Source organism: Tamandua tetradactyla, chromosome 5, assembly GCF_023851605.1.
Source record: "Tamandua tetradactyla isolate mTamTet1 chromosome 5, mTamTet1.pri, whole genome shotgun sequence".
In the NCBI taxonomy this organism is placed as follows: domain Eukaryota; kingdom Metazoa; phylum Chordata; class Mammalia; order Pilosa; family Myrmecophagidae; genus Tamandua; species Tamandua tetradactyla.
Genome location: NC_135331.1, coordinates 99,373,456 through 99,388,579, shown reverse-complemented (window position 1 = coordinate 99,388,579; position 15,124 = coordinate 99,373,456).

Below are 15,124 nucleotides of genomic sequence, written 5' to 3'. Positions count from 1 at the left end.
GAGTTGACTTTTCACAGAGCTGTTACATGGAATTTATTTCATTTGATTCTCCATCAGAAGAATTCTGTGACATATTACTGCTCCGTAGTTTTATAGACTAATAATTCATGATACAATATTAGGAATACTGTCCGTTGTAGCATACCTCTTGCCCTTGGAATGCTTTTAGGGGCTTGTGTTCCACTATTCAGCTGATTACCTTCTTGTCCTCAAACACACACAGTCACAGTTCTCTGGAGAGGTTAGTTGGGTGTTAAAGGATACATTTGGCTGACCAGTAAACTGGAATAGCACTGGGAGCTGTCCCATTAAGAAAGGAAGATCTGTTGAGAGTTAGGGAAAAGAAAGACTGTGCCAGTAAATTCACTTCTTTGAACAGTTTTCCATAATGGCCCCTAGGGAAGTAGAGTAGGAATTACCTCAGCACCTTGGTTGATAGGAAATTTCAAATGATTGACACTTGACCGACTGAGGCTCTGCTTTAATGACAGTCTGTAATAAACTGAAGACATTTACACTTTGCCAGATCTTAGCTTATAGAGAAGGGGTAAAGGAGCCCCTTCTCTATAATTGCAATGATTAGTGGTACAATAATATAATTCTTTAGGTTTTCCATACACTATAAGTAATATCTGACTGCCTGTCTCTAAATCTTATTTCCTAATGAAAATATAATAAGCTCAGTATGTTCTGTGCTTATCTTCAGTCATCTTGTTGATGCCTGGATTTTTTAAGAATGTTGAAACATTGTGTTTCCTCAGTACCATAGCTTTTTAAAAAATAGGTAGCACATGATTTTTTTTCAAAAAGTACAAAGGCTGATGACTGAGTCTCCTTTAAATCTCAACCACCAGTTTCCCTCCACAAGGCATATTATCAGTTTCTTGTCCTTCTAGTATATTATATAAACTCATAATAGTATATTATATCATCACAATATATTCATGTGTTATTTTCATACACTGTATTATGAATTATTACTATACACAAGTCTGCCTTTACGAAAAAAAAAAAAAACAGCTGGGTAGTTTCTGTTGTATGGTCAATTTTTAAATTAGTTTAACCTGTTCCTTTTGAAGTGCCCGAGAGTTCTCTTTGTACTTTCCAGTTTTCTTTCTTTTGAATGCACTTACACCCCTTTGTATTTGGTCCCTTTTCTTTGGACATTTGTCTTTGTCTTCTTTGCCCTTAAAGTGCTTAAAAATTGTGTCTCTAGGGGTGCATGGGTGGTTCAGTGGTAGAATGCTCATCTTCCATGCAGGAGACCCTGGTCCAATTCCTGGACCTTGACCGCCCCCCATCCCCCACCAAAAAAAAAAAAATTGTCTCCATTCATGCAAAATGGACCTCAGTCCTGAGGGATATGCTTTGGTATATTGTTGGAGAAGGCACAGGACTAAACATACTATCATTTTAAGAAACAGGACATCAGGAAGACAGGTTCCCATTTCTTAGAACAGCCATTGAAACAACCAACACTGGATCCATTTGTAGGTTCTAGTCAGATTTATTTTCTATTCACATAAATTGTTCCCTTTTTTCTCTGCAGGCAGTTTCTAGCTTTTAGATGTGTCTTCCATACAAATGGCATGTGTGGAAAGCCCTCTTCAGCCATGTAGAGAAAGTAGGAGAAGGGAGATTCCCAATTTCACTGCCTGGGCTACAGCTGGGAAAGCAATTTTTAGCATCACAAATTGAAACGTTGAATTAATTTTCTCAGAGAAAAAATGTAAAATAGCATAGCTTCATTTGGTAGTTAGTGTCCACAGTGGTAGCGCTGGTCTTCTAGAACTATACTATAGCTACATCATGGATTCAGTAGGTTTTTATAACTGGACAAGTTCCTGCCATAGCATTGTTTCTTTGTGAGAAAATATATTCCACAGTCCCAGCTGGAAAACAGTCAGTTTATTGGTGTTTGCAAATATGATATTGGAACTGTCATGAAATATTTCTTCATCAAACATCATGTGGACTGGGAGTAACTTTTATTTGACTGGTCAAAAGAAAAAAAATAGATTTTTTTAAATAGAATTTTTGTGCTGTTGTTTACTGAGACTGTAGTGAAGCTTGGAAAGGAAAAGGATGAATTCTTGCCCACCTGCATGATTGGAGTTAGAGAGGGAGCAAAATTGAGGGAAAAAAAATAGGGGTTTTCCTTTCCTAATAACGGAGGAAGTTTCAGAAAGAAGGAAACATCAGACTAAGCAAAGGCATTTCAACAGACTGAATAAAAGTGGCTTTGTGCTTCCAAAAAAAAACAGGGATACTCGTGACATTTTTGTGATTAAAAATCTGGTAAAGTTATTAGAAGAAATTTTGAGGAGCTGCAGAGGTGTTGCCACCTAAGTCTGAAGTAGGGGACTTGAGACCGAGACAGAAATGACGGTGCAGGCAGCCTCTGTGACTAAGACTGCCAAGACTAATCACACTGCTTTGATTTGGTAGGGTGGGAGTGGGGGGTGGGAAAGATGCATTTAAAAAAATTTGGAAGGATGGTAAAATGATACAAATGAAGGTTGTCTCATAATTTGTCTAATTTGTGAATGATTTGTATCCCAGGATTTTCTCTCTTGTCTTTTTTTTTTTTAAACTGGCAGAACTCCCTTTAGTATTTCTTGTAGATCCAGTCTCTTGTTGACAGATTCTTTCAGGATTTGTTTGTCTGAAAATTTTAATCTCTCCCTCGGTTTTAAAGGACAATTTTGGCTGGGTACAGAATTCTTAGCTGGAAGTCTTTCTCTTTCAGGATCTTAAATATATCATACCACTGCCTTCTCGCCTCCATGATGCCAGTTAAGTAGTCTGAACTCAGTCTTATGTGGTTACCTTTGTAGGTAGTAGATTGTTTTTTTCTTGCCGTTTTCAGGGTTTTCTGCTTCTCTTCAACATTTGACAGACTGATTAGTATGTGTCTTGGGGAAGGCCTATTTGGATTTATTCTGTTTGGGGTTTGTTGAGCTTCTTTGACTTGCATATTTATGTCCTTTATAAGGATTGGGGAATTTTCCCCTATTATATCCTCAACTAATCTTCCTTGCCCTTTCTTCTCTTCTCTTCTCCTCCTGAAAGACCAATGATTCTTCTATTTGTGCTCTTTGTTCCATCATTTCCCTAAGATCCAATTCAAATTTTTCCATCTTCTTTGCCATTTGCTGCTTTGTGTGTTCAAAATCAGTTGTCCTGTCCTCTAGTTTGCTGAGTCTTTCTTCTGCCTCTTCAAATCTGCTGTTATGTGTCTCTAGTATGTTTTTTATTTGTTCAACAGTCTTTAATCTCTGTGATATTAGCTATTTTTCTCTTTATTCTTTCAAATTCCTTTTTATGCTCTTCTAGTTGTCTTCTTGATCTCCTTTATGTCATTAGTCATCCCATTTATTTTATTTAGTAAAGTTTTGAACATCTTTGATTAGTTGTTCCAATGTTTGTGTCTCCTCTGGTGTTTTAATTTGGTCATAAAGACTGAGCTGTATCTGTCTGCATCATGATATTCTTAGTGATCTTTTGCTGTCTTCCTGGCATGTAAATATCTTGATTGGTTTACTTTGAAATCTGATTTCCTTCAGTTGTCTAAAGCCTTGTGTTTGCGGAATGGTGTGGAGCAGAATGCAAGGCGTAGGGCAAAGCATAAAAGTGCGGTGATGCATTGCAGCACAGGTATAGGCGCAGGTTGGGGATGCAAAGCTGGTGCTTGTGGGCGTGAGCGACCAGTGGTGGGGAGGATGTGGCTGTACAGGTGCAAGGGTCTCCCAGGATTTTCTCTTACTATCAGAAAATATGTTGTTTGGCTTTTTGTCTTAAAATATATTTTTATGGGATTTTCAAGCATACATGCCTATAAAGAGAATAGTATAATGAACCCCATTGTACCCAGCTTCAACAGTTAAGGTTTTGCCAATCTTGTATCATCTGTTTGTCTGTTATTTTTTTCTCCTGGCCTGTTTTAAAGTAGATTCTATGCATCATACTGTTTCACCAATAAATACTTAAGAGATATCCCTAACATAAGGACTAAAAAAATACAACCATAGTATCATTGTCACATCAAACTAATAATTATTTAATGTCATCTAATATATAGTCTCTGTTCAGATTTCTTCAGTTGTGGACTTGGTTGGGGTGATAGGGAATGGGGCTGGAGAGATGGATTACAAAGAGGCATGAGGAAACTTGGGAAAAATGACGTGTTCATTATTTTGATTGTGATAATTCACAAGTGTGTGCCATATGTCAAAGCTTATCAAGTTATACACTTCAAAGATTCATGGTTTATTATGTCAATTATACCTCTATAAAGCTGTTTTTAAATTTAAAAAAAAATACCCCCACCAAACTAGTCATGTAGCTAGAGACAGACAATATTTAAAACTTTTCAAAGTTATCTCAAAAGTGTCGTTTTATAGTTGGTTTGTTCAAATCAATTTCTAAAAGAGAACCATACATTGCATTTGATTAATATGTCTCTTAAGTTTCCATAATCTATAGCAGATGCACCCATCCCCCTTTTTTTTCATCCTTAGTGTTTATTAAAGAATCCCAGATCTTTGATCTTATAGCATTTGCCACATTCTTATTTGGCTATGCAGGTTTGTGGTGACATGTTCCTATCTTCCATATTTCCTGTTACTTGGAAGTGAGATCCAAAGGCTTCATTAGACTCAGGTTCAGTTCTTTTAACAAGATACTTTATTGATGATGTTGCTTTGACCCTCTTATTGCATTATATTAGGAGACTTACGATGAATGATTGTACATTTAGTATAAAATTCATCAGTAGAGTCAGATGTTGACAGCCTTATTCATCCATTCTAAAGTTTCCTGTCAACTTTCACCTAATAGTTTAAGGAACTGTTACCTAGATCTGTTATTTCTTTAGGGGCAAATTGTTTATATGTATGTATGTTGTATGAGTGATATTGTTAACAACTGTATTGAAGTGTAATTTACATACAATAAACTGCACAGATTTAAAGTGTACAAAACAAGAAGATTTGACAAATATATACACTTTAACATATGTATATACATATGTATACATTTTTGATGATTGACTGCTTGGGTGCTGTAGAGAACATGATGTTTGGGCAGCACACTGCCGGGACAAACCATGATTTTTCCTGTGGTCTTATTTTTAGAGGATAAAATCCTGATTCTGTCAGTGTTAGCAACAGTTTATTCATGTGGCAGTAGAGTAGCACAAGGAAGCTTTAGTTTGGACCTTGCTTTGTCACTAGCTTATCAGGAAGATCATGGTAAAACAAAACAACAAGCAAGCCAAAAACATTTTTTTTTCCATGTTTGCAACTGATTTTTTTTTTTACTTTATATTTTTTAATGCTTTACATTTGATATAACTATTAAAGATCAATTTTAAAAATAGCTTTCCAGTATTATATATATATATTTTTTTTCAATCTACTAAATTTATTTTAACATTTGTTCCCCCTATTATTTATTTATTTTTAATCCATTTATTTTACTCATCTGTCAATAAGGTAGATAAAAGGAGCATCAGACCCAAGGTTTTCACAATCACACAGTCACATTACGAAAGCTATATCATTATACAATCATCTTCAAGAAACATGGCTCCTAGAGCTCAGCTCTACATTTTCAGGCAGTTCCCTCCAGCCTCTCCATTACACCTTAACTAAAGAGGTGATATCTATTTAATGCATAAGAATAACCTCCAGGATAACCTCTGGGCTCTGTTTGGAATCTCTCAGCCATTGACACTTTATTTTGTCTCATTTTGCTCTTCCCCCTTTTGGTCGAGAAGGTTTTCTCAGTCTCTTGGTGCTGAGTCCCAGCTCATTCTAGGATTTCTGTCCTACATTGCCAGGAAGGTCCACACTCCTGGGAGTCATGTCCTACATAGAGAGGGGGAGGGCAGTGAGTTTGCTTGTCATGTTGGCTAAGAGAGAGAGAGAGGCCACATCTGAGCAACAGAAGAGTCTCTTGGGGGCCATTCCTGCTGCTGACAGTCAAGGCAGCTGATCTTGTAGAAAAAGCAATGTACAAAGGCTAGATGGGGGCATGAAAGAAGGAAGATGGGGAAGTTGTATTTTCCTTCCTTTAAATCGTTTGCCTATCATGCTGTAGCAAATAGTTTATTCAATCAAAACTAATTCTGGGGATCCCAGGTTCCCGGCCCGCAACACCGGCGTCGGAGCCGCAGCCGCCGCGGCCCTTCCTTGTTCGCCCGGAGGCTGAGACGCTGCATCCACTCGCGCGGTCCTGGCCGTGGGGGTGGTCAAGGGGACCCGCATTGGATCATGGAGGAGCTGGAGGTACAGTGAAAGGATCTGTATGAAGCACAAGGGATTGATTGAAAGAAGAAGATGAAGAAGATCTGAAGAAGATGAAGTAGATGACTGAGGTTTCTGATGAAAGCAATAGTAGGGGTGACTTCCGGAGAAGATGGCGGCTTAGTAAGACACGCGGGTCTTAGTTCCTCCTCCAGAACAGCAACTAAAGAAACAGAAACAATACGAAACAGCTCCCGGAGCCACGACAGAGACCAAAAAGACAGCGTACCCCATTCTGGAATGGCTGAATGGGCAGGGAGAATCCACTGTGGTGAGATACCCGAGGGGTGCGCGTTTTCCTGGCCGGGGCGGCTGGCGACTGGGGTCCCCTCCACGCACGTGGCTCCCCAGTTTGACTGGGAACATTGGATAGCGGGGCCCTCCCACCACACTTGGCGTCTCGGGCCAGCTGGGCAATTAGGACCGGCACTCCCACAAGCCGTAGTGGCCAGCGACCCCCCCCTCCACGCGTGCTTTCCAGGCCGACTGCGAGATTCGGATTGGCAAGTTAAAGGAGCCACAGCATCTTTTACTGGTGGGCCCCGCAGACAGACGAGCGCCACCTACTGGGCAGGAAAAGAAAAACAGCCCAGAGAGTTCACAGAAAAACCTTTCAACCAGCCGGGTCCCACACCCAGGGAAATCTGATCAAATGCCCAGACACCAGCAGAAAATAATGGATGACGCTCGGAAAATTGAAGATATGGCCCAGTCAAAGGAACAAACCAATAGTTCAAATGAGATACAGGAGCTGAGACAACTAATGCTGAATATACGAACAGAAATGGAAAAACTCTTCAAAAACCAAATCAATAAATTGAGGGAGGACATGAAGAAGATGTGGGCTGAACAAAAAGAAGAAATAGACAATCTGAAAAAACAAATCACAGAACTTATGGGAGTGAAGGACAAAGAAGAAAAAATGGAAAAAACAATGGATACCTACAATGGTAGATCTAAAGAGACAGAAGCTACAATTAGTGAACTGGAGGATGGAACATCTGAATTCCAAAAAGAAACAGAAACTATAGGGAAAAGAATGGAAAAACTTGAGCAGGGGATCAGGGAACTGAATGACAATATGAAGCGCACAAATATACGTGTTGTGGGTGTCCCAGAAGGAGAAGAGAAGGGAAAAGGAGGAGAAAAACTAATGGAAGAAATTATCACTGAAAACTTCCCAACTCTTATGAAAGACCTAAATTTGCAGATCCAAGAAGTGCAGCGCACCCCAAAGAGAATAGACCCAAATAGGCGTTCTCCAAGACACTTACTAGTTAGAATGTCAGAGGTCAAAGAGAAAGAGAGGATCTTGAAAGCAGCAAGAGAAAAACAATCTGTCACATACAAGGGAAACCCAATAAGACTATGTGTAGATGTCTCAGCAGAAACCATGGAAGCTAGAAGACAGTGGGATGATATATTTAAATTACTAAAAGAGAAAAACTGCCAACCAAGACTCCTATATCCAGCAAAATTGTCCTTCAAAAATGAAGGAGAAATTAAAACATTTATAGACAAAAAGTCACTGAGAGAATTTGTGACCAAGAGACCAGCTCTGCAAGAAATACTAAAGGGAGCACTAGAGTCGGATACGAAAAGACAGAAGAGAGAGGTATGGAGTAAAGTGTAGAAAGAAGGAAAATCAGATATGATATATATAATACAAAAGCCAAAATGGTAGAGGAAAATATTATCCAAATAGTAATAACACTAAAAGTTAATGGACTGAATTTCCCAATCAAAAGACATAGAATGGCAGAATGGATTACGACCCAGCAATACCACTGCTAGGTATCTACTCAAAGGACTTAAGGGCAAAGACACAGATGGACATTTGCACACCAGTGTTTATAGCAGCATTATCTACAATTGCAAAGAGATGGAAACAGCCAAAATGTCCATCAACAGACAAGTGGCTAAACAAACTGTGGCGTATACCTACGATGGAATATTATGCAGCTTTAAGACAGACTAAACTTATGAAGCATGTAATAACATGGATGGACCTAGAGAACATTATGCTGAGTGAGTCTAGCCAAAAACTAAAGGACAAATACTGTATGGTCCCACTGATGTGAACCGACTTTCGAGAATCAGCTTGGAATATATCATTGGTAACAGAGACCAGCAGGAGTTAGGAACAGGGTAAGATAATGGGTAATTGGAGCTGAAGGGATACAGACTGTGCAACAGGACTAGATACAAAAACTCAAAAATGGACAGCACAATAATACCTAAGTGTAATGTAACTATGTTGGAACACTGAATGAAGCTACACCTGAAATATAGTTTTTTGTTTGTTTGTTTGTTTGTATCTTTTGTTTTTGTTTTTTTCTTTTTCCTTTTTTTATATATATATATATTTTTATTAGTATTATTATTTTAATTCTCTTCTCTATATTAACATTCTATATCTTTTTTCTGCTGTTTTGCTAGTTCTTTTCCTAAATCAATGCAAATGTACTAAGAAATGATGATCATACATCTATGTGATGATACTAAGAATTACTGAGTGCATGTGTAGAATGGAATGATTTCTAAATGTTGTGTTAATTTCTTTTCTTTTTTTGATTAATAAAAAAAAATTAAAAAAAAAAAAAAAGAAGAAGAGTCTCTTGGGGGTGACTGTTAGGCCTAAGTTTAAGTAAGTAGGTTTAGCCTACCTATCCTTTCAACTGATTTTTTTTTTAATTTTTAAATAAAAAAATATATATATAATAGCAAACAAATGCAAACATTCTTAACTTATGATCATTCCATTCCACATATATAATCAGTAATTCACAATATCATTACATAGTTGCATATTCATCATCATGATCATTTCTTAGAACATTTGCATCAGTTCAGAAAAATAAATAAAAAGACAACAGAAAAAAATTCATACATACCATACCCCTTAACCCTCCCTTTCATTGATCACTAGCATTTCAATCTAAATTTATTCAAAAACACTTTTGAGGACCTTCTCGTTTTCCCCTTACAGATTATATTGTGTAGATACCCTTAGTACCTTCTTATAGAAATGCATCTGCTGTTCCAGGGTTTATTATATGAAGCTAGCCTTGTTTCTGGCTCCTCTACCCAGTTGACTGACTGTTCCATTTCAAAAGCACATACACACACACACACACACAATTTTTTAGTATTTTTAAAGGAAAATCATTCCTATGTAAACTTTTTTTTCCCTTTTACTTCAGGGAAAATCTTAATACCAATATGGTAGTCTCAAGCATAATAAAACAAAGGAAAGTAGTTCGTATTGTGCAGTTTCTTGCCCATTTGCACATGTGCTGAAGTGGATTTCTGCCTCACATGATAGAGCTGGTCTGCTTATGTGTCAGTGGGCCCTAGCATCCAGTATGGCTGAAGGCAGAGCACAATGCACATCTTCAACAAGAAGAAGTAGCAGATTAACTGTTCAGGTTGCTGTTGCAGAGGATAATTTTTTCTCGGCTTAAGTAACATCCTGCCTTGTGAGTGACATCTTTCTTCTGTTGATGTGGCCATACATTGGGATTCATAGGAAGTTGCGATAGCCAACCAGGGTGTAGACAGAGCAGATTACCCAGGTTGGTAAGGGGAATCCTTTTGATTAGGGCCTGAGCAGTGGGATAGATCAGGGGACAGGATCCTGGGTCAGCTCAAAATGTATGCAGCACCTGTCTGAGTCAGCACTGTAGATGGCTCCCCTGATACAGGGAGCCCCTTTCATTTGGAAGCAGTACAAACTCCTAAACCCTGAAGCAAACCTGCTTAATCCTTACCCATCCAACCTGGTTCTCTTCCACTCTTGGCTACTCCTTCTCTGCATAGAGTCAGAGGTGACATTTCTAACTAAGAGAGTGTCTGTGTGTGTGGTGGGGGTGGGGTGCGGGGGTGATTGGGGGTTGTTTTCTCCCAGTGTATTCAGAATTTCCTTGAATTTAATATAAGCAATCTCCTTTTGGCCACTTTGTCCCCATCCACTATCCTCCTGAAAAGGGGTTAAGTTACAGACACAGACCTCTTCGACAAGAGTACTAGATTAATGAATCAAAAAGCTTGATCCCTTCTGTGTAATTTTTCTTTAAAACTACAACCGCTCTAACTAAAAAAAAAGTTTGCTTCCTTGAAATCCAGCTCCCTTAGCTTTGTTCCATAGATCGCATCTCCTTAACCCCCATCAGTCATCTTAATAAATCTTGATAACCAGGAAACCTGGATTAAACAGGATATATAGCTCAGCGTGTGATGATTATTGCCATTGAACAAAAAACTTAAAACAAATTCAGTCACTTCATCATGCAATATTATCAATTGTAGTCTATGTCATAATGGAGGTATCAGCATGTGAAAATTCAATCTGAGCCTGAGTCTCTACCAAAAAAATGGTAAGACTTTATTTATATTTAGAGTATTTGTAGGACTCTGAATATACTAAAAGCTATTGAGTTGTATACTTTAAATGATTGAATTTTATGGTATGTAAAATTTATCTCAGTAGACTGTTTTTTTTAAAGTATTTGTGGGAATTAAAATACATTGATTCTGCTGTATGGAGATGATCCTTGAAGTTACAGGAATAGATTAAATCACTTTCCTTAAGGAACGCTTACATTTTGAGGAATAAAACATATGCAAACAGAGAAGGTGTAATTACTACATAAGAAGACCAGAAGGGAATAGTAACAATTGTGGAGGAATGGGTATTCAGTAGCATTATGCAAGATAAAGGTGGATGGGGACTGAGAAAAAAGCTAATGAATTTAGCTATAAAGAAACTGCTAGTGACCTCTAAAAAAATAGTTTACATTAAATAGAAGTATTAACAAGTAAGTTGTAAGAAAGATGAAGTTATATATTATTCGTGCCAGAAATAAAGTAGACATAGGAAGGACAAAGAGCCTAAAAATAGCATTACAAATAACCCCAAGGCAGGGCAAACTTGTGTCTCTCTGTCTGTCTGCATCTCACTTTCTCCAGACAAAAGAGACTTAAGCACATGTAGCTGTAGAAGAAAACAAAAGAGCAAAGAATGAACCTACAGAGGGCTTTGACTCAGTTTGGGCTCTAACTATGGTTAGAGAAGTTGATATCAGTGTGAAGCAAGGCATTAGTACTGTGCCAGTTGTTCTATCTTTGTCCTTGCCCTGCAGGATGGCAGGTTTGGCCCCATCCCATGGGCAAATCAGAGTTGTGTGTTGGGTCCAATTCTCTACTCCCTTCTCACAGAGGAAGGTAGATCCTAATGCAAGTGAGAGTGACATTGCCTGCTGGTCTAACCTTAAATCTGCTGTAACCCACAATAAAAGCTCTTTCTTGAATATTAGCACTTTATTACTGCTGACAAATGAGTGAAAGCACACCTCTCAAGGGGCTCCACATGCCCAACATATCAGCATGCCATCGCATTTGGCCAAGCTGCTGCTGTAAGGGTATGTTTTAGCTTTCATGGTCAGAATGCTTAAGAACACATTTAGTCAAAGCTTCAGAACTCCTTTCCCGAGTTTCCTGAGCTGTGTCCTGACCCCTAGGTTATCTCTCACCCATCTCCACATTCAGGGAGAATGGTGATGAAAGGGAACGGACATCTACACATTCCACCATTTTCCCCTACCCCCTACTACTGTCCCTTAGAAAAGGATTTCTGAAGTTTGTTTCTCTAACCATCCCCTTCTCAGTCTCTTCCCCTACTTTTTGTTATAGTCTTAGCTATAATGTAAAAATTCATAAGGCTAGTTTCATTATAGTATACCCTTTAAAGTCCTACATGATAGTCTAGAATGTAGCACTCTTTCCTTTTGGTTTATTAACTATCTTAATATGATTTCTACCCTGCTTTTATCTTTTTATTAATTATTTGTTGATATTGTTATATATTACCTATCCTTTGGAAACAAAATGTTAGCAGAAAACAAACTTTATTTGTAATACTTGCTATTTGTAAAAATGTATTCACTGTTTCTTCAAGCAGTCCTTACAGGTTTTGTGGTAGAGGTAATTCTGAGTGCATTCAGTAAGATGAAGGGTTAAAATACCCAGAGCTTTCGCATATGGCAGTGAGTGGAATCACAGATGTCAATGCTACTGCATAATTAGCATTCTTTTATGTAAATGAAGGCTGTCAGCATGTTACCATAGTGTCTACTCTCGCTCAAGCTGGAATTTATGTCATTTGGTCTCACTGAGACCAGGCAGGAGTATTCAGCGGTCATTAGTTAAGAACTGTAAAGAAATCAGTACAATGAGAGAAGAAATGAAAATCTCCCTAAAGTAGATTGTCTTTATTTTTTTCCTATTTTGTTTTTGTTTATTTGTTCCCCCCCAAATTTAATTTCTGGTGATACAGTAATGTATTTAGGATCTCTGCTAAGAAATCTGTTATTTGAGGATAATTAGAATAGTCCAATTCAGAGACAAATCATATTTTCAAGCTATAGATTTTTGAAGGATGATTATAATGTTCAGTCATCTCATGTGGAGAAATTTAAAAATGTGATACATCTAGAAATTCCTCATCAGAACACAGGCAAGAGTAGAATAGATTTTGTCTTAACTTAATATTTAGTGACTTTATCTATAGTAAAAAATTTTTAAATATTGATTATGGTTTTAGCTTCAGTTGATTCAGATTTTAAAAACAAAAGCTAATATTTTGTCAAGTTTACATTCCCCATATGCAGATCAGTCCAAGATATGTAGAACATTTATTTAAAGTTGCTGATCAATTTGCTGTAGAACTGTGACAGCACATCTGGTTCTTTCCCAACTAAGCTACAAGTATATCTGTTTTGGATATTTTGTACTTGTCACGTGTGTGTTAAGTGGAAACGTTAGGATCATTGTGACCTTTGGGAATATGAAGGAAAAGCTATACATACCAGAAAAATGTAAAATAGAATTCCTCTTTCTGCCAGTGGGTGTTCGGTCTTGTTCTGAAGTAAAGTGATCAGAGTAAGTTTGAGAGAATTCAGTTAAATGCATGGTCTTTCTTGAACCTAGTATGCTTGGGTTTGTGTTTTTCTCACTCTCTATTGTGTATGTTGGTTAAGGTGGCTTTTTTCTTTTGTGTTACTTTTGAGTGATTTCCAGTTCCTGGTAAGATGTGTTTTCCCTCTAAAAGAAGCTGGTCTGCATTGCTTAAATCCAGTGTAGTGAGGTGCAAAGTAGCCCTGTGTTTTCTTGAATGGATTTACTCTGCCATATGGCAGGTTAGTGAGTTGCCATGACAGATTTGTAATGGGAAAAGGGCTGTGCAGGAAAGGATGTGTGTGCTCAGCAGATTTATAAATCAGAAAATGAAATTGGGGGAAAGAATTTCCAGAGTGCCCTTTCTACTTGACAGCTCTCCATGGAGAGGGTGTGGAATGGTTTTTTAGTGTTTTTCCATATTAGCTTTTGGTTGTTCCAGCAAATTTTTCCAAGCACAGGAGTTGATTTTGTAAGGCCTCTGTGTTCTGGGTGTTGTGTTGTTGTTTTCCTGTTCAAAGAAATACTCTCTGTAGGATTTGAAGATGTGCTATATTTCATGCAATAAGATCTTGATAGCAATTAAATTTCTGAAGACTCATCAAGACTCCTATTGGCTAAAATAGAGATTTTCCAAGCATTAGGTTTTTGAGTTTCAAAGATATGACTCAGTGCATGCTAAATTTTTTGAAAGAAAGAAAAAGAAAACCTGAATGAGCTAAAGATACCTGTCCTGGTGTGTTTGCCTGTTCTGTCTAATACCATAGCCTCTAGCCACATGTGGCTATTTAATTTTGTATTTTAATTAATTAAAATTAAATGAAAAGTTAAATTCCCAGCCTCACTGAGAATTTCAAATGCTTAAGAGTCAAATGTGATGGGATGTATGAATTTTTCTTTATTCTTTTTATATCTTTTTCTGGAGTGATGCAGATTTTCTAAAAATGATAACGGTGATGAATACACAACTATGTGATGATAATGATTATAAACCATTGATTATAAACTTTGGATGGACTATGTGTGTGTGAAGATATCTCAATAAAAATATATTTTTTTAAAGTCACATGTCAAAAAAAGTCACATGTCTAGTGACTACAGTATTAGATAGCAGAAATAAGGAACATTTTTATCATCACAGAAAATTATATTGGACAGTGTTGGTCTTAGTAAAAGAATTTGAGAAATAAAATTCCTGTTTTGATTTCTATGAGAAGTTTTTCATTCCACATAAGTGCAATATTTCTAAGGTTCCAGTGTGCAAAAGAATCATTTGTAGAGCTTATTTAAAATGCAGATTTTAGGTCCCACCGCAGACTCTAACTTCTCAGGTCTACCATGGTAACCAGGAAATCTGTATATATAACAAATATCCCCAAGGAATTCTGATGCTGGTAGCTGGTTCAGGGACTATATTTGGAAAAATATTAAATTAGCGAGAAACTTAGGAATTGCCTCTATTTTTTTTTCTTAGTTCCTTCATTAAGAAAAATGAACTCACTCTCTTTTGTGTTCTCAGTAAATAGTTATGAGCATTGTATATATCCAACTTGTACTTTCAGTTGGTATTGAATAACAAAAAGAAAGTGCTTTTATTTACCATTTCATCGTTTTAATATATGCATGTTTTCACCTGGCCATGCCCTAAGAAAAGTAAACAGAAATGGTATTTCCGCACCTTGCAGGCTGTAATAGGAGGGTAATTATAACAGAACAGTTTTGACCACCAAAAATCAAGTTCCTACAAGTTTCAGCATTATACATGAATAAAGAAAAATAAAATCATGATCTCCTCTCTAAAGAAGATTATATCTATTTAGGAAGTGGCTAAATACATACAGAGAAATGACTTAAAGGGCACT